The following is a 20,006-nucleotide window of genomic DNA, read 5'->3' as shown; positions in this document are numbered from 1 at the left end:
ATGCCTAATGTGATATGGTTGCTCTCAGTGGGAGAGGAGGTATGTTAACTTTGAAAGCAAGCTGTATAAATCTGGATTTGGCACTTCCTTCAACAAGGAATGTTCTGCTCTTTCAGCTATTCCAGCAACATAAGCCGAATCAGTAACCAGATTCAAGGGTTGTTTGATCTTCTCAAAGATTCTGAGAACGACTGCTAATTCTGCAATTAGTGGGGATCCCTGAACAATCTGAACATCAGACTCCCACTCGTGAGTGTCAGAATTTTTCCGAGTAATGATTTATGGGATTTTCTGGAGCCATCAGTAAAAGGAGTACAACTCTTTAATGATTTTGGGACCAAATTAAAACAATCATTATATAGTTTATATTTCTGTAGGCAGATACAGATTTGACCTGGGTAGCTGTCAAGAGCAAACTGGAGGTGTTCATTTGTCTGGAGCAAAGCTTCCAGTTCACCTGATGTCACTGGATGGTAAATGTATTGAACTCACACCCTGCTAGGGTTTTGAGGCATGATCTGGCTTTTACAATGAGCTGAGCCATGAGCTCCTGGGGTGTAGTGATTGTTTTAATCTTATGTGATTGGTGTGATCGGAACATGCACTTTGTGATTAAAAGCTGATCCTTCAGAGTGGGGTCCCACTGGAAAATGAGCCCATGAAACTTGGGTGACTTACCCAAGATGACAAATTGATGAGGCAGGGTAGGGTCAGCACGGTGGGCTTGTCTCGTGGACTATGCCTCTGATACCTTTTGGATCACTACCAGGGCTTCCAGTGTGATTGTTTGTGGTGAGTCGAGGTCATTACAGCCTCTCAGGAGTTTGAAAAGGGGTGCAAGGTCCTCAGCAGTGGACAAACCCATTTGATGCTCCCACATAGCTGATGAAAGTGCCTCACGGTTCTCAGGTTGTCCATGATGGTGAGCTGCAGGGGTACGATGGTGCTTTTGCTGATCCACAGTCCTAGGTAGGTCCATGGGCAGGTGTGCGGAATCATTTCTGTAGCAATTTCAAATCCTGCTCTTTCAATGGCTTGAATAGTCTTTTTGAGAACAGTCTCTAAATAGTAGTCAGTCTCTGTGCATATTAAAATATCATCCATAGAGTGAAAAATTATGGCATCAGGAAGATTTTCTTGAATGGGCGAGAGAATGCAACCAACAAGCATTTGACAGATAGCTGGTGAACTTTACAGTGTTTAGGGAAGAGCTTCCCATTGATAGCTGTTGAGAGGGGCTTGTCTATTAATTGATGGCATGGAAAATGCAAATCTTTGGGGCATCTCTGGGATGGAGGGGGATGTTAAAAAAGCAATCTCTTATATCAATGACTGCCAATTCTCAATCTCTCAGGAGCATTGAGGGTGAGGGTAGGCCGGGTTGCAGAGGGCCTATGTCTTCAATTACCTCATTGACTTTCCTGAGGTCTTGCAGGAGCCTCCACTTGTCTTTGACTGGTTTACAAATGACAAAGACAGGGGTGTTCCAAAGGTTAATGGATGGTACTATGTGGCCTTTGGAAAACTGCTCCTGCACAAGGAATTCAAGCGCCTTTCACTTTACTTCTGAAAGGGGCCACTGATCAACCCACACTGGTTCATCAGTTTTCCATGTGAGCAGTGTGGCAGGGCGCTCCACAGTGGCCCCAGCTCGAAATCCTGTTGTCATGGTTTGACACTAGTGCAATGCCAGTGCCCCCATGAAAACACACTCTCCCTGATGTCTGCTGTGAGATGTGACCAGGAATAAGCAAAGCAGGCTCTTGCTTAGAAATAAAGAAAACAAAACTTTATTAACTACACTACAACTATATATAAAAAGGAACACACACAGGAAAATGAAAACCTTGCAAATACATTTCCTCCTCCTCCCCACTAGACTTCCAATACGTCCATCCATCCCCAAAAATCACCAGCTCTTGTTCCAGCACCATCCTTTAGACAATCAATCCTCAGTTCATCAAGAAGAAAGAAGTCCTTCTTGTGCCATGGTGACATCTTCCTTTCATGTCCAGTGCTCTCACCACTGAACACGGACCAGAGCTGCTTCTAGGGTCATCTTTTAAGGATGCTTTGTCCCATTCCAAAAAGGGCACAGTGTCTCCTTTGGGACACCTGTCCCCCCCCCAAATTATTCCCTCGGGGACTGAGGGACATCAACACTGAACCCTCTTGGTTCCAGGGCATTGCCCCCGCTGGATGCAGTCTCTGTATCACAAAGAAACATGGTTCTGTCCATGGCTAGACAAAAAGAATCCAGCATAAAAGCCACTCCATCATCCTCCATCATCTTTTCCCACCCACAGTTCTTCTCTATTCTTTTCACATCTCTCCCTTGCTCAGACCTTCAGCACTTGCCCATTTCCTTCTTCGCCTTCCACTCTTGTCTCTCTTCTAGGAAGGGTTTAAAAGCTCCTACAAGTGGCCAGACTCCTTCTCGGTACACCCGGTGCACCCCCCCCACCCCACCTTCTCCACAGGCCGGGCTGTGCTGGCAGCACATGATATCAAATTTCAAGGTAACAGTCCAGTCCCAGACATCGTCTCTGTCTGTCTCTCTCTCTCTGTCTGTCTCTGTCTGTCTGTCTCTCCCTCCATCTCCCGAAGGCCCGGCCTACCTCACGGCCGCATGGCTTCCCCTCCCCCCCGCCCCGAGCCGGCCGCTGGGACGGGGTTTCCGGCAGGAAACCCAAGAGAGCTTCCCAGGGGAGAGCTCTGCTTTTAACCCCTGTGTTCTCAGAGGCATATCCAATGCGCCAGTGGCCAAACCAGTTGCCAATATTCAAATCTGAGCACCCATTGGTGTGACTACAACACCCCAGAAAACCTACTTCCTGTCAAACCACATCACCTGTGGTGGTGAGGGGATTTCTAGCCTTGCTCCCCACTGAGACAATAGGTCTCTGCTCCATAAGGTAAAAGGTACCCTTACCACAAAAGGTCTTACTGTGGCCACCTGACCCTCAGGTCCTTCAATAAGAATTGTCTGTTTGCTCCGCATAGAGGTGGCAGCTCCTCCAGTCCCAGAGATGTCTCGATTGGCTGGCACCAGTTCCCAGTCCTGTGGCCATCGGAGTGGGCAATGTTGGTCACGTCCTTTCTGGTATCTGCTGCACCTGTAAGATAAACTTTGTCCCCTTTGTTAAACAAGCCACACTCTATCAGATGTCTATCTTGGCCCACAATCTCTGCCCAAAAAACTTTGGGTTTTTTTGGCATAATGTCAGTTCATTTGAGTATGAGGAAACCTTGGACTATTGGTGTGCCCTTAGATAAATACCAAGGTGGGTCTACAAATGAGACGGTCACAGTAATTTCATCCCTTGGTCCCACAGTTTGGACTTCTGGAAGTACTTGTAAACTGGTCTGTTAATGGAATCCCCTGTGATTAAAATGTCCCTTGCTCCATCAGAAGGTCCAAATTTACCAGTTGGAATTCGGTAGCTTGCCTCATCCTCAAACTGGATGGAAAGGGCCCTTACCAGCGAGCGTGCGGTGTGTTCTTGCCTGAATGTATTAGTAGGTCTCGGAGAGTTGGTTCTCTTTCTTGTTGTCACAGTCCCTTGGTGCCTTGACTTTCTGGGGTGGTGGGGAAGAGGGACAGAACACCTTGGCATTTGGTGTCATTGCACAGGGTCACCCTGCACTTTGCTGGAAGTTTTCCTGGTGTTGCTATTGAGACAGCTGATGCTGATCTGCTTGTGGTACTGAAACTAGGGACGGTGTTTAGAATGTTCTTTAAAGTCTAAGCGTGCAGCCGAGGGAACCACCAGTGGAGGGATGTCTCTGCCAAAATCTTTGTCACATTCCACCTTGAGGTGGCCTTGTTCCCTACACTTATAACATCTCATATTTTGTCTATTTTGTGCCAGAAAGACTTCAGCTGCTCGTTTGCTGGCTGCCAGGGCTGCCATATATTCTGTAGTTGTGGGACGGGTACAGGCTTCCACCATTTGCTGAATGGTGGATTCAGGGTCTGGAGAGAGTGCTCTTATAATTTTTTTTGCATTCCTCGTTCACATTGGACACTGCTAGTTTACTGAGCAGCTCTTCTCTAGCCCTTGGGCAGTTGACTTGTTTATCAATAATATCTTTTAGTCTGTCTGTGAATTCAATAAATGTCTCACCAATGCTGTGACAAATGTCAGTGAAACTTTGTTGTGGGATGGTACCATCCCATGTTTAGAATAAAGCATTCTGGGCAGCATTTTTAACGTCCTCTAGAACAGCTGGGGGTAGATTTAGGCCTCGGTCTTGTGGATTTTCATATGGTCCTTCCCCATTCAAGTGCTCTACTGTAAAATGAGCTCACCCATCCTCCGTTTTGTAAATTTTTATTAATGCTTTTACTTATTTTTTCCAAATTGATTCCCACAGAAGAAGCTCTGTAGGTGATAGGAGGAGGGGCATAACATAACGAAGATCGTGGGCGACAAGCACATGAGCTGAGAAAGTTACTTGTAATACATATTTAAAATATGGAGATTTATGTCCCTGATCTTTAGATGCTTTGCATAGTTCTTTAAATTTCTTTTATGGAATAGATTCCCATTTGGGCAACCTCCCTCTTTTGTATATAGCTGGGGCTGCTAGGACTTAGTTTTTGAGCAAAATCTCAATTACTGTCCAAAGCTACTTCTCTTTGGACTTTTGCCCTTGATCCTTAAATTCACTGTCTGAATCTGAGGTATCACTGTCCTCTGAAGAGGAAATAGATGTGCTAGCATGCACACAGGAACACCAGCTGGGGAGCAATCAGTGTTTGGAGTCTTTGGTCTTTAAACTAGATGTTTTTTTATTAGCTTCCTTCCTAGTGAGGGGTGGGGATTCAGAGGATTCCACACAGGGGGTGTTGCTGAGCAGGGCTTTGAGGGTCAGGCTGAAATGAATGTGCCAAGGGACAGTGAAGGGACCTGGGAGATTCCTCTCCACTCCTGGTGTGAGGCAGAAGAGTCTCACCCACCCTCTCGTGGGTGGCTGTGCTCTGGTGGGACTGGGTCACCTGTGTGGTGCCTGAGTGCTGTGGCAGCTGAGGCAGCTCCCTGGCCCAGGAGAGCCTCAGTGGGCCTCAGGGTCAGGAGCCCCCCAGCACTGTTGTGGGGCTCCTGGGCCAGCTGTGGGATACTGTGTTCTTTCCCAGAACCTGCTCAGTGCAGTCCTGGAGTTCCTTGGGGAAAGGCCCTTGTTAAATGTCCTGGTTTTCTTTTTGATTTTTATTTTCATATATACCTGATGTCCAGAAACAGCATGGGATACAGCTAAGGAATAGATAGAAATTATATTCAAGGGATCAAGTAAGTGTGCTGGATCCTATTCCTCTTGTCTGTGGCCATCCTTGTGAACCCTTGGGAGATGGGAGGGGATGGGATGGGATGTGTTATCCCTGAGAGAAGTGAGGCCAGTGGAGGTCTCTCCCCTGAGCATGTTGCCTGCAGAACCCTTTCCAGAGCCCAGCAGAAGGCCTGGCCTTTGGGCTGGGATCAGTTTGGTCAGAAGGATGACCTTCTTTGACCAGGGACACATCCTACTCTAGCAAGGGGTGTTCCTGGCAATTGGTAACAATTTCAAGACATAGCACATCCCTTCTGGGATTTCCTTTCCTTTCTTTGAACAGGAAAGGAGAAATCTAACCCTGGGTTTAGCAACAGGGACCAAAGGGAGAAGCCTTTCTCTGCAGGTGAGTGCCGGTCCTTGCCCACTCTACCTGTAAACTGAACCCTGCCAAACAGGAAGGAGATCCAGAGGTGAGGGCCTGGTGCAGTCAGATCAAGCAGTCCCACCTGTCCATAAATTCCCATTTCTAAAGGCCCCCAGCCAGTCCTTTGTTACATACCCATCCCCATGCAGCTGCCCAGGACCCTGGGATCTCAGGATGCAGATGTCTCTGCAGTGGGCTTTTCCCAGCAGAGACCAGCACAGCCTGACCCCTGCTGGATCCCACCCCCTGGATTCTAAGGCCAGTTGTTCTCCTGCCCCTGCCCTTTCTAGCTGGGATGCTGTCAGAGGAATATCATTCCCTCAAGGTACACTTGGAATTTAGCATGGCCTGGGCTCTCCCCCATGTCCAGGCCTTTGGGCAGTGAGGAGGCCTTGGGGTTCCTCCCAGTATTCCTCACCAGCAGCACTGGAGCTCCAAACCCATGTTTAGAAGGGCTCTAAGTGGTGCCAAGACTCCTTTCAACAGAGAAAGTTAGAGAGAAAGTCTCCATGTCAGGAAGAAAACTGGGGCTACAGTAGGGAGGCCAAGGTTTCTTCCCACACCAAACTCGTGTTGGAATAGGATTTGAAAGTCAGGATCGTGGTATGTGGTGCCCACAGGTGCATCAGCCTATGAATTCCACATCTCTGTTTTTCAGGGATGAGTGAATTCATTTCCAAGGCTGCTGAGTTAGAAAGGATGATCTAAGAAAAAGAGGTCTGGAGAAAACAAATTGATAAACAGGCAGGACATGAGGGAACTAAGTCTGAGCTTTTTGTTTGTCCTCTGAATAAAGAAATTCGGCAAAAAAAAGAATCTGTTTCTGAATTGCACCTTGAGCACAGTGGCTAATTCCTCTGAAGTGATTATTTCTCCAGAGAGTGGAAGAAAAAACCAACCTACAGAAAGATCTAAGAAAAGACTCTCAAGAAGAGACTTTAGAAAAGAGGATATGAGCATCCTCAGAGAGAATGGGTGGACTCCCACTCAAGGGAGAAATGTCAGTTTCCCACTAACACCAGTCATTTCATACAGGAAAGAGGGAGAGGGAGAAGATCAACAAGCCCTGGAATCCGAAGTGGACAAGGCATTCCAGGACCTCAACAATAAAATGGAAGCTCTGCATGAAGATTTCAAAGAATTACAGGAGATCAGAGCAGAGCTGTAGAAGATCCCACGTGAGCAGGGCCATTGCCAAACAGACTTTCATCCATCTGAAGGCAAAAGCTGCTCTACAGGCTAACCACCATGTGAGCTCCTCCTGCTCAGCTCCTTAGAGGGGATGGGGAGGGACAGTCCTTCAATGGGGAGCAGCAGAGAGGGTAAATCAGAGCCTTTGGGCCTGCTTGTGTCAGATAGCTGGTCTCCTGCTCAAGGAGGAAACACCAGTGACCCTGTGACCTTGTTCTTTCATCTCAGGAAACAAAGAGCAGGGAATTGCAAGGGTCCTGAAGTCCATGTTGAATATGAACCTTCAGCAGCTCTCCCAAGGAATTCAAACTCTGGCAGAAGATGTAGAGGAATGGCCAGCAGCCATAAAGCATGAGCTTAGGCTTCTCAGAGCATACCTGGAGATGAACAAAGGTGAGCACGGCCATTGCCAAGCAGACCTTCATCCATCTGAGGACAAATGCTGCTCTACAGGCCATCAATCCTGTGAGCTCCTTCTGCTCAGCTCCTCAGAGGGGATGGGGAGGGACAGCCCTTCCATGGGGAGCAGCTTCTGTGACCCATGGCACTGACACACCTCCATGCTGAAGTGTTCTCTGCAGGTGCAGGTGGTCTGAGTCCCTCTTCTGTCCCTCAGGTTTGCATGGGGTGTGTGCTGGGAGTTCTCTCACTGCCTGATGCTGGCTAAGGGTCCCCCCTTGAAGTCCTGTCCCCATCTCTCTCCCTTCTCCCCCTGCCCTCCTGCTGCTGCCCCACTCCTGGTCCCACACTGGGGCACACGTGAGCTCAGCCTTGTTTCCCTGTGGATGCTCAGCAGGGAAAGGAGCTGCCCTGAGCAGAGGCTGGACGTGTCTGTGAGCGCAGGGCCTGTGGAGAGCAGCTGTGCCTTCAGGAGCTGGTGCTGGCAAGGGGAAGGCTCAGCTGGGGCACAGCCCCCAGTGTGGGCCTTGCTGGCCCCAGGCTGTGCCCCTGGGCCTGGGCAGGACACAGAGAGTGTTGGGAGCAGCCTCTGGCCCCAGGGCAGGGACAGCTGAGGAACAATCAGCCTTCCCTGACCATGGGTCCTGTTTGTGCTCCAGCTGCAGCCAGCAAAGCCAGGGCAAGGAGCAGCCCAAGAGTCCAGGGAAACCTCTGCAATTCCTGCTGGCTCAAGTAATTGTGAGCTTGGAATGAAGTGTGTGGCCCGCTTCAAAGCTGGAGCTCTATTTATTGGGCTGGCAAAAGCACAAATGAGATTTTGAAAAGGGATGAAAGCTTGTTCTGTGTTTCTTGTCCCCACCCTGCTAAAAGTGTGAGGGTAAAGGGAAAATCATCTCCAGATTGTGCCTTCATGGCCAACTGGAATTCCTGTGAGGTGAGGATTTCTAAGGGGGAAAGAGGAAGGAAAAAATACCTACAGGTGAGCCCTGAGGAGAGACCCTCAGTAAGGGATGATAAATCAGAACCTTTGGGCCTGCTTGTGTCAGATAGCTGGTCTCCTGCTCAAGGAGGAAACACCAGTGACCCTGTGACCTTGTTCTTTCATCCCAGAAAACGAAGAGGAGGATATTGCAAAGGCCCTGGAATCCAAGTTGAATATGAACCTTTGGCAGCTCTCCCAAGGAATTGAAAATTTGGACAAAGATTTATGGCACCATCTGGAGACCACAAAGCATGTCCTTCTGCCTTGCACCGCGTAACTGAAGAAGAACCCAGGTGAGCAGGGCCATTACCAGGCAGACTTTCATCCGTCTAAAGGCAGAAGCTGCTCTACAGGGCAACCACCCTGTGAGCTCCTCCTCGGCTCCTTAGAGGGGATGGGGAGTAACAGTCCTTCCATGGGGAACATGGAAATGATCCATAGCACACTCTGTGATCCATGGCACTGAAACACCTTGTCTTGGTTTACAAGACAGGTGTCTGCTAGGGAAGGCAGAACAGTGTCCCTTGGAATGGAGAATGTAAACTCGCCCCTTAGAATTATTATAATTTTGAAATTAGGAGCTCTCAGGCAAAGTTATGGGAATGGGAATAGCAGTAACCGTTCTTTACTGGTGTGTATAACAAGGCCTACAGAGCACCAGCCCCTGCAGCATCACCAATCCCAGAGCAGGAGCCCAGTCCCACAGTTCTTTCCTAGTATGTATAACACGGTACGCAGAACTCCAACCCCTGCAGCATCACCAATCCCAGAGCAGGAGCACAGTCCCAGCCTTGGGGCTGCGGTGCTTTCCCCTCTGGTGCAGTTCCGGGCACAGCCAGCAGGGGCGCTGGGGGTTCCCGGTGGGCAGGGCCGGTGCAGTGATCCCCCCAGGGCTGCAGGGGGTGCTGTGGCGCAGCACGGGGAGCATGCGGCTATGACGACTGGGCCCAGACGGGGAGGGATGGAGGAGAATCTTTGCTCCACAAACCCTGGGGCAGCTGAGCTCCGTGCCCCAACAGGACTCTCGGAATGAGCAGGCTGGAAGGGCAGGGATGAGCAGAAAATCCTGGGACAGTGAACGAGAATGCTCCAAAACTCCAGGGCAAATAGCTGGAACCTGCGGGATGTCTTGGCAGGGCAGGGGTACATGAGACCCAGCAGCAGAAGAAAGGCTCCTTGCTGGGTCACGATCGTGGTAGGAGAAGGCAGCAGGGACGGGGTCTCACAGTGGTGGTGAATTCCCTCTCCAGCCTGTGTCCCCTCCAGTGCCAAAGGAGCAGGAGTGTGCTAGGAACTGCCCCCAGCCCAAATCTCCCAGTATCTCTGCCCCACCCGCCCAGCCACCACAGAAACTCCCAAAAAAACCAAGAGTTCCCCCTCACTGCCTGGCTCAAGCCATCAATTCCCATTAGTAACTCAGTTGGGAAGAAATTCTACAGAAATAAGGAGAGAACAAGAAAGAAAAAAAACAACCAAAACCCAGCCCTCAATATTATCCACCTCAAATTTTTCCCATTCCGACATGTTACATAAAATTTAAACTTTTTAAAATTATATACATATGTACATGCAGATACAGATACAAGCACAGCGTCATGGGTAGTTCACCCTAAAATAAGGTCCCCTTGAAGTATGCATTGGGTTTCTCCATCCTTTTGCATCAACCACCAGGTGCAACCTAGTCCCTGGGTGAAGACAACTCCACAGATGGGACTGGTTTTGCTGGTGGCTGAATTAAACCAAACAGTTTTTCCCAGCATAGCTCTCCCATGTACCCCTGGAACCTTATCTCCATTTGTTGTTTGCAAGGGCTCAGATTGGGCAGGGCCTGCTCAGTTAGTGGAACCTCGAGTGTTCACTAGCCAAGTGGCCTTTGCTAAATTAATCTCCCAGTTCTTGGAAGCCCCCCCACCCAGTGCCTTTAAGGTGGTTTTAAGCAGGCCATTGCACCGTTCAGCTTTCCCAGCCACTGGTGCAAGGTAGGGGATATAGTACACCCACTCAATGCCATGTCCCCTGGCCCAGGTGTTGATGAGGCTGTTCTTGAAATGGTTCCCATTATCCGACTTAATTCTCTCAGGGGTGCTATGTCTCCATGGTATTTGCTTTGCTAGGCCCAGGATGATGTTACAGGCAGTGGCTTGAGGCTGGTGAGACCTACCTCAGGGTAGGTTTCCAACCATCCAGTGGTGGCTTCCACCATGGTCAGCACGTAGCGTTTGCCCTGGTGTGTCTGGGGCAGTGTGATTGAGTCAATCTGCCAGGCCTCCCCATACTTGTACTTGGACCACCGCCCACTGTACCAGAGGGGCTTCACTCCCTTGGCCTGCTTGATGGCAGCACACGTCTCACAGTCATGGATAACCTGAGAAACACTGTCCATGGTTAAATCCAGCCCTTGGTCTTGTACCCACTTAGAGGTGGCATCTCTGCCCTGATGGCCTGAGGCATCATGGGCCCTTCGAGCTAGGAACAACTCCCCCTCATGTTGCCAATCTGTCTTTGACCCCTATCTTTGCAACCTGATCTACCTGCTCATTGTTTTGGTGCTCCTCACTGGCCTGATTCTTGGGGACATGGGCATCTACATGGCAGACTTTCACAGCTAGCTCTTCTACCTGAGTGGCAATGTCTTTCCACTCATCAGCAGCCCAGATTGGTTTTCCCCTGTGCTGCTAGTTGGTCTTTTTCTACCTTTCCTGCCAACCCCATAGAGCATTGGCTACCATCCACAATTTGGTATAAAGGTAGAGCTTTGGTCATTTCTGTCTTTCAGCAATGTCCAGGGCCAGCTGAACAGCCTTGAGTTCAGTAAGTTGACTTGATCCACCTTCCCCTTTGGTAGCTTGTGCACCCTGTCATGTGGGGCTCCATACAGCTGCTTAGTAATTCCAGTTCATCCCTACAATGTAACAGGAACCAATCAGGTCAGTGAAAAGAGCATAGCATGTGTCGTCTGGTGGTAGTTGGTTGTACGGTGGAGCTTCTTCAGCCTGTGTCACTTGTTCCTGCTCCTCTTTGTCAGTGACACCAAAGTTTTCACCTTCCAGCCAGTTTGTAATTATCTTCAAAATCCCAAGGCGATTCAGATTCCTAATACAGGCATGCTGTGTGATCAGAGCAATCCATTTGCTCCATGTAGTATCAGTGTTGTGGTGGGTAGTGGCAACCTTTCCTTTAAACATCCACCCCAGCACTGGCAGTTGGGGTGCCAGGAGGAGTTGTGCTTCTGTGCCAATCACCTCTGAGGCCGCTTGTACTCCTTCAAACACTTCCAAGATTTCCTTCTCTGTGAGAGAGTAGTTGACTTTGGACCCTCTGTGATTTCGGCTCCAGAATCGCAGTGGTGGATCCTGAGTCTCTCCAGGCAGCTTCTGCCAAAGCCTCCAGGACAGACCATGATTCCCAGCTGTAGAATTGAGCACGTTCTTCATCTCTGACCTGTCCTGACTGGTCCAAGGGCTACTGCATGGGCAGTCTCCTCCTTGATCTGTGCAAAGGCTTGTTGCTGCTCAGGGCCCCACTGGTACTCGTTCTTCTTGCGGGTGACCAGGTAAAGAGGGATCACAATCTGACTGTACTTGGGAATGTGCATTCTCCAAAAGCTTATGGCACCTTGAAAAGCTTGTGTTTCCTTCTTGCTGGTTGGTGGAGACATCACGGTGATCTTATTAATGACCTCAGTGGGAATCTGACACCGTCCATCTTGCCACTTCACTCCCAGGAACTGTATCTCTCAGGCAGATCCTTTGACTTTGCTCTTCTTGATGGCAAAGACAGCTTCCAGCAGAATCTGGATGATCCTCTCTCCTTTCTCAAACACTTCTGTTGCTGTGTTCCCCCAAAAAATTGATATATTGCAGATGTTCTGGAGCTTCACCCTTTTCCAGTGCAGCCTGGATCAGTCCATGGCAGATGGTGGGACTGTGCTTCCACCTGATTTTCAGAAGCAAAAAACTCCACAACTTTGTGAAAGTTGTAAAGCCGGTATGTTTATTACACAGCTGGACACATGTGGGAATTGTTCCCCTTAAATGACATGCATACCTCTGGGAACTCCAGATCCTTTTTTATCTCCCTCTCAAATATATATGCATGCAATTTCACAATAGATTCATACATATTCATTCTAGTGATTTTGTGTGACATTTGCCACTAATTTTTCTTTATCAGAAAAAACATAATGGGTCATTTTGCCCTGCTCTCCATAACAGCCTTTCTGTCTGTTTCAGAGTTCAAGGCCTCGCCCCCCCACCCCTCTATATCTGTCCTTTGGCTGAAGCAGTTTCTCTGAGCATAGGCTTTTTGCAAGAACAGGCAGTCAGACTCAATAGCTATGTTTGCAAGCTACAGGCTTAATTCAAAGATGTACATTTCACCTGAATCAAAATGGATTTCTACTCTGGAAAATATTACTCTGTCTCACCACCCGCGGGGCAGTCGGTTCCAGGTGTACTGCACGCCCCTCCAGGTGAAAGCAAACTGAGGCCTGCATTCTGCTGCCAGAGGAATGGAGAAAATTCATTGGCAATGTCTATAGTGGCAAGGCACTTTGCTGCCTTGGACTCCAGCTCGTACTGGAGTTCCAGCATGTCTGGCACAGCAGCACTCAGCGCTTGAGTCACTTCATTCAATGCACAATAGTCCACAGTCAATCTCCATTCTCCTTCAGACTTGTGCACAGGGCAGATGAGGCTGTTGAAGGGTGAGTGGGTTTTTCTGACCACCCCTTGGCTCTGCAACTCACGGATCATTTTGTGGATGGGGATCACGGCATCTCGATTCATCTGATACTGCCGGCAGTGCACCTTTGGGGTGGCAATTGGCACTTGTTGCTCTTCCACCTTCAGGAGACCTACTGCGGATGGTCTTTTGGATAGTCCAGGTAAAGTGTTGATCTGCTTGATGTTCTCTGCCTCTACAGCAGCTATGCCAAAAGCCCATCTGAGTCCCTTTGGGTCTTTGTAATAACTGTTCTGGAGAAAGTCTGTGCCCAGAATACACAGGGCCTCTGGGCCAGTCACAATGGGATGTTTCTGCCACTCTTTCCCAGTCAGGCTCACCTGGGCTCCCAACAGGGTCAATTGCTGTGATCCCCCTGTCACCCCGGCAATGGAAACAGGTTCTTCCCCCACATGTCCTGGTGGCATCAGGGTACACTGCACACCAGTATCTATTGTATTAGTGGGGTTCCCCAATGAAGGAGGGAATGATGAATCTGACCTCATTTTCTCAGAAGGCTAATTTATTATTTTAAGATGCTATATAATATTAAAGAATACTAAACTAAACTATACTAAAGAATACAGGAAGGATACTTACACAATGCTAAAAAGCTAATTATGAAAACTCGTGACTCTCTTCAGAGTCCTGACACACCTTGGCCCTAATTGGCCAATGAGTGAAAACACACCAGAAACCAATGAAGCAATCACCTGTTGGTAAAAAATCTCCAAATACATTCCAAAGGAGCAAAATACAGGAGAAGAAAATGAGATAATTATTGTTTTCCTTTTTCTCTGAGGCTTCTCTGCTTCCCAGGAGAAAAATCCTGGGCGAAAGAATTTTTCAGAAAATGTGAATGCCACAAGTATCAAATAAGGTGTCATATTTTTGTGGCTCTGATGTGCCAGGCCATCGGGTCCACACAATCCAGAGGATCTGTTTTTGCTGTGCCTCTTCCTGGCTAGAGTCAGTGCCCCCCTAGCCCTGGTTATCATTTCTTTCCTGGGCATACATACTAGAGGTTCCTTCAAGGGGATCTGACAGATTATACCTGGCAGCTCGGTCACAGGAGGCTGAGCTACCTTCACTTTAGTGGAACTCTCTTGGTTGGTGTTTCCCTCCTTGAGTTGATGCACCTGTGCTGCCAGGACAGAAGTGGGTTTCCCATTCCACATTCCCATGTCTTCCCCATGGTCACGAAGGAAGAACCACAGGTCAGCCCGTGGGGTGTGCTCTCTCTCTGGCTGGGGGATGTTTGGCTGTGACTGGGGCCTGTGATTTGCACTGGTGCCATATGGGAACTGTTCCTCCTCACCTCCTCCCTCATCTCCCTCATCTTCTCTCTGTGGTCCTTAATAACGGCAGAGATATGATCCTGCTTGGGGTCATTGATCACACTCTCAGAGTTTCTAAGCTTGTTGGTGTCAGAACCCACTGTCTTTTGGTTATTATGGGCATTAATTGTTGCAATAAAGGTAGTGTATTGATCTGGCCCCAGATTTGCCAGACTCCACAGCATTTGCCCTGTGCACCTGACCTTGTTGGGATCATTATCATGCTGTCCATCCCTCCCAAAAAGTCCAATACTGCCACTTCTCTCAGCTGTTTGATTCCTTCCTCGAGGGTCTTCTAGCACATTCTATAGTGGTGCTTCTGCATTCTCTCACTGGGGACAAACCTCTCTCTGACACTCATTAATAGCTGCTCCCAGGGAGAAAGGGACCCAGGTTCCCTTTACAAAAATCTGATTCATACCTGAGTCCTGGGTCAAGGGTCCCAAATTCCTTGCCTCACCACCATTCAGCTGCATGCCTGTACCCATGAGGTCCCAGACCCAGAGTAACCAGGTTGTACAAGCCTCACGTCCCCATTGTACAATGTCTTTGTGCAGATTATGGAGACTTTTGTACATCAGGGACTCAGTGATGATCTCAACCATTGGCTCCCCTGTGGGTTGTGAAGGCCCTCCTTTCTTATCCTTGCCTGGGTGCTCTGATTTCATTTTAGATCTCCTTGTTTCCACAGGAGCGACTGCTGCTGGCTGTGGCTGCCTTTGCAGTTCAGCTGGAACCTGGACAGTTGTAACATCTGTGGGTTCCACTGCTGCACCCTCAGACTCTCCCTCTTTGAGGCAGAGGGAGGGTTTCTCACCAGCTGGGGAAAAGTACTCCTTCATCATCTGGCCCATCTCCTTCACCAGAACCCCCACCCAATCTGGGTGGTTCATTTCTGAGGTGGGCTGTGGGGCAGGGTCAGGCTCTGGGGCAGCAGCATCCCTTGTCATTGGGGCAGGTGTCAGTGTGGTTATCCAGGTCAATCTTCCCTTATCTCTCAATGCTAAATAGAACAGGCCTATCAGCAACACCAACCACTGTATGATATCATTAGCATTTAGAGTGGATCTGAACCCTTTGAGAACTGGTGGGGCAGGCCCAAAGAGCTGGGTGAAGGGTTGGGAGAAAATTTCCACTAGTGTCAATTCCTCACAGTAAGTACCATTATTAAAGTAACCCCAAAAACACTCAGTTAGTGTGTGATAGCTCTGAGTCCATACACCTGCCTTCCAGAGGAAGTTAAAAATCCATGAATTCCTCACCTTATTAAGCCATAAAGCAAACTGGGTAACAGTCACATTGGCCTTAGTTATAGGACCCATGTTTAGATACGGGCCTACAAATGGTTAGAAATATAGCCACAACCTCGTGCCACTCAAACCATGGTTACACCACATGGTGACACTTAATGAGGTTTCAGTATCAGCACACAAAAATTAGATTACTCAAGAACTATTATTCCTTTTTAACCCTTTTTCTATCAATGCCCCTGGGCCTAACACTGGGTGCAAAAATCTGTCTTGGTTTGGAAAGACAGCTCTGCTTAATGAAGGCAGGGGCCTTCTTTTGAAATGGAAAGTGTAAACCCCCTGCCTCTGAATTATTATAATTTTTAAATTAAAAGGCTCTCAGGCAAAGCTATGGGAATAGGAATAACAGTTCTTTACTAGGAAAGTTTTAAAAAAAATACAAATACAGTAGTACAAAAAAAACCCAGAAAACACACCACTGAGAGAGTCAGAATACGACCTGACACCCTGTTGGTCAGGGTATTGGCAGCAGTCCCATTAAATGGTGGCTGCAGCCCTCCTGCAGTGACAGGTGTGGTTCTGTTGGAGCAGTGATCCTGTAGAAGGGTGGGGTTTTCCTCTGAGAGTCCAGTGGTGGTGTAGGTAGGCCTGGTCTTCCTCTGGGAATCCAGTGGAGAAGAAAGCTGCTGCTCTGCAAATTCAGTGGGAAAAGGCTGCTCTGGTGTCCTAAAATCTCAAATTATATCCAGGTAGGAATGCTTGGCTCCTCCCCCTGGGTGGAGCGTCTCACAACGGGATGCTGTAATTTTATCAGCCATGCAGTGACACTTAATGGCCCATTAACAGACGATATTTCCCAGAGGGAGGATTGGTTTGTGGAAGAGATAAAGAGAACTGCCCAATTAACAGAAGATAACTGCCCCACCTCTAACAGATAGAATATACACTCCCAGCTAAATCTGTCATTCCATATCTGGAGTCACTCTGGATTGACAGGAGGCCTGCCCTTAGGAAATGAGAGGGCTGACAAACTGGTGGCACCACTTTGGGCCTCTGTTTCTCCTATTATTGATAAGTTGGGCCAGGCCCGAAGTGCTCACAAGTTTTTTCACCAAAGTGCAAAAGTTTTACCCAAACAATTTTTAATATCACTGCAGGATGCTCAAGGAATTGTCACAACGTGTCTGCAATGCCAGGGTATGATTGGTGGAATGGGTCCTGGGTCAGCCCTCACAGCCTGGGGCCCCTGCAGTTACAGCAATCTGATGTGACCATCTGCACCTCTTTTGGTCGCTTTAAATGCATTCATGTAATTATAGACACCTTTTCTGCATGGTTTGAGCCACTCCTATGACAAGCAAAGGATCTCGTTTTGTCATTCGACAGTTGCAAGGCTGCTTTGCCATCATGGGCTTGCCTCAGGAAATCAAGACAGACAATGGGTAAGGATATACAGCCCAACAGACCCAAGATTTCTTGCCTCGTTGGGGAGGGAAGCAGAGCACAGGTATTCCAGGTAACTCCACAGGACAAGGTACTATTGAAAGAACACATCAGGTACTGAAAGGACTGCTTGATAAACAAAAACTTGGGGAGGATGGGCTGAGCCCACAGGACAGAGTGCTGAAAGCAGTTTATGTTATGAATCCTCTATGGCTGGTAGGTACTGGTAGTGACCCACCAGCATTAACACATTACTCAGGTTTGCAGCAGGAAGAGATTATGCTTGTATCATTACAAAGGACCCTGATGGATACCAGTGAAATGAGTTCATCCCTGGCTTGAGAAGGAACTCTGACCCCTGATATCACCAATGAAACAACCAGCATTACCTGAAAACAACTGTGAACGCTTTTGCTATCCTTGGATGAGATTGGAATTGTGGAGTGTGGATCAGATGGGTGGTATGAGTTTAGAGGAAGGAGCTTCTCAAGGTGTATAGAGTGCAGACATCAGCACACCTAAGAATTCAATACCTGGGTGGTTTTATCCCAAGAGACAGGAACAACGGTTAAATCACCTGAAATCTGTCAAGAAGGGCTGAATTTGTTTGAATCTCAGGAGCAGGCTTTTCAGTGGTATCATAATGAACTCTGGAAGCTCGAGCAAAAAGAGAGAGAATAAAATCAAGGCTATTGAATGTGAAAAAGGAATACTTATCCCTGGGACTTGGGGACTTAGATCTGAGCAGTGAGAACAAACAAAACAAAGTGGGAAGAGAAGAACCAGAGGAGACAGAATAGGAGAAGAGTGCAAAGAACAAGAGGCACAGTCAGTTTGAATTTTATCCATCTCATAGAGGAAGTGGTTTTTGCCAATGATAAAGATGAAGAATAGTCTTAAATTAGATTTGCAGGTTTTTGGGAGTCTCCCTCTGTTACTTGTGATATGTGGCAACATCCATAGTGCAGAAGAAATTAACCCGCCGGGATGGCATCGACAGAATATGTGGCTTCCTTGGGCCAATGCTGCTGGGGTAGACTCCTTTCATTTGTCCTTAGCCATGCCATGAGATCCCTTCTGTACAAGTTTATTTGGTATTCTAAAAAGTAATTTTACTGGTTTTACAAGATGGGTAGAAGCTAGAGGAAAGGGATACGAGGGAGGAAATAGATCAAGTGTGGAGAATCACTGGTGTAACACAATCAGAGGTTGTACAAAATTGGACATATGCAAAAGGTTGGGAATTAGGCCAAACAGTGAGGGCTTCCAAGCAGGTATGATAACACAATCACTGAATGAAAGCAGACTACTGCCCCAAGAACTAGACTTGCTAGGATTGGTACCTGGGAATTATTGATTGTTTTTTAACTACTTTTTAAACCTGAAATCAACTGATATGAGCAATGTCCTAGTCCCATGTCCCAAAAATAAAAGTGTCATCCTTAATCCCAATTCTCCATGGTATAAGAATGTGACCAAATATTGCCACAACTGGACTTATCCTGGAAGTGCTGGTGCAAATGTGACTGTACAAAAGCTTCCACCAGGTGTCTTTTTAATCTGTGGGGATAGGGCATGGCCTGCAATTCTGAGCAATCCGTTTGGTGGTCCTTGTTATTTAGGAAAGCCAACCATGTTTGCCTCTAGCATGTGCAAAATGCTGAATCAGACTGTTTGGAAAGCAGGACATAGCAAGAAGTCTAAAAGAGCAATCACAAGCTTAAGACCTAATTGCGACAATCATGTAGAGTTTTGGGGTGCTCCAGCACAAATAACAGCATCATTCCTTACTCCAGGTGTTGCCGCTGTTCCAGCTTTGGCTACGCATTACGTCTTGGGATGCTGGACAGTCAAACAACTGAACACAACTTCAGCTATTTTAAAACAAATGCTCACTCATGCAGATAGTATTAGACATGGCACACTGCAAAACAGAGTTGCTATAGATTTTTTTACTGTTAGCACATGTGCACAGGTGTGAGGATTTTGAAGGAATGTGTTGTATGAATCTCTCTGGCCAGTCTGCAACCATTCACAGGAAACTCAACTACAAGACAACGTGAAGAAATTGACAGTGAATGATTTGGGATTGGATGAATGGTTTGAGGGATGGGGAATACCTGGGTGGTTGAAAGACAATATAAAGGGAGCTTTGTAATTATTAGTAGTCATTATTACATTGCTTTGTATTATTCCATGCCTAATGAAATTGGTGACCCGCTTGGTAGAAAATACAGTGAAAAGGGTTTGGCTGGTGCAAGAAGAAACAGGGGGAATTGTAGCAATGTACCTGAACAACTTAGGCCACATTGTGCACCAGCCATACCACTTGTAGTTATTCTTATCAGAGCCCTCGGGAATTCATCAAGGTTACTAAGACATAAACTGTTCTAAATGAAGAAAGAAAAGACTGAGAAACAGAATACCAAGACCACAAGAACTTGATAACAGAGGGCTGTGAACCACCTGCACTGTAACCAATCACATACCCTGCAGAGTGAGTGCAGAACCCAAGGACAACACAGAGGCAGCAATGAAGAAGAGCGTGATGAGCGTGTGCAGTAGGGTTAGAATGTATAAATAAGTGCATAATATAAACAATAAATGGCTTCTGCTTAATCATATTGGTTAGTCGTACAGGAGTCCTGTTGTCCCACAAGGTGTGCCTGGGCAGGAGGGATGGTTCTTTTCCACAGGAAGGAAAAGCACAGAGCCCCAGGGTTTCAGGGGCACATCAGAACAGACTCTCAACATACCAAGATCAGTTGAGCTGGTCAGGCCAAGCCAACCAGACCTGATACCTGTTCCCTTGGATCCATGGGGCCCCTCAGTGTCACAATGCTGGTGTCATGCAGGCCCCTTATTTCCAAGGGGCTCCCTAGTGTCACAATGGTCCCTTGCTTCCCATGAGACCTTGCTGTGGCACAGTGGCCTCCTTGCTTCCATGAGGTTGCAGTGTCACCCTGGCCCTGTGGTCCTTTCGG

At 47.8% G+C, this 20,006-nt stretch overlaps 1 long non-coding RNA gene across 3 annotated transcripts in view; it reads left to right on the top strand.

Annotated features, from left to right (window-relative positions):
• LOC134420585 (uncharacterized) overlaps positions 1 to 19,603 on the top strand; it is a 28,904-nt gene extending 9,301 nt beyond the window's left edge. The window contains exons 4-7 of one of the 3 annotated variants that reach the window (XR_010028395.1): positions 6,734 to 6,948; positions 7,118 to 7,282; positions 8,399 to 8,563; positions 18,819 to 19,603. This is a non-coding gene — a long non-coding RNA (uncharacterized LOC134420585). Of the gene's footprint in view, positions 1 to 6,733; positions 6,949 to 7,117; positions 7,283 to 8,398; positions 8,564 to 16,736 lie in introns of all 3 variants that reach the window. The other 2 variants (XR_010028394.1, XR_010028396.1) reach the window with 2 other exon arrangements.
• Positions 19,604 to 20,006: the final 403 nt, after the last annotated feature.

The sequence above is a fragment of the Melospiza melodia genome, chromosome 7 (genome assembly GCF_035770615.1).
Source record: "Melospiza melodia melodia isolate bMelMel2 chromosome 7, bMelMel2.pri, whole genome shotgun sequence".
Taxonomy (NCBI): Eukaryota; Metazoa; Chordata; class Aves; order Passeriformes; family Passerellidae; genus Melospiza; species Melospiza melodia.
The sequence above is the reverse complement of the archived record's forward strand: the minus strand, read 5'-3'. Positions and strand labels throughout refer to the sequence as shown.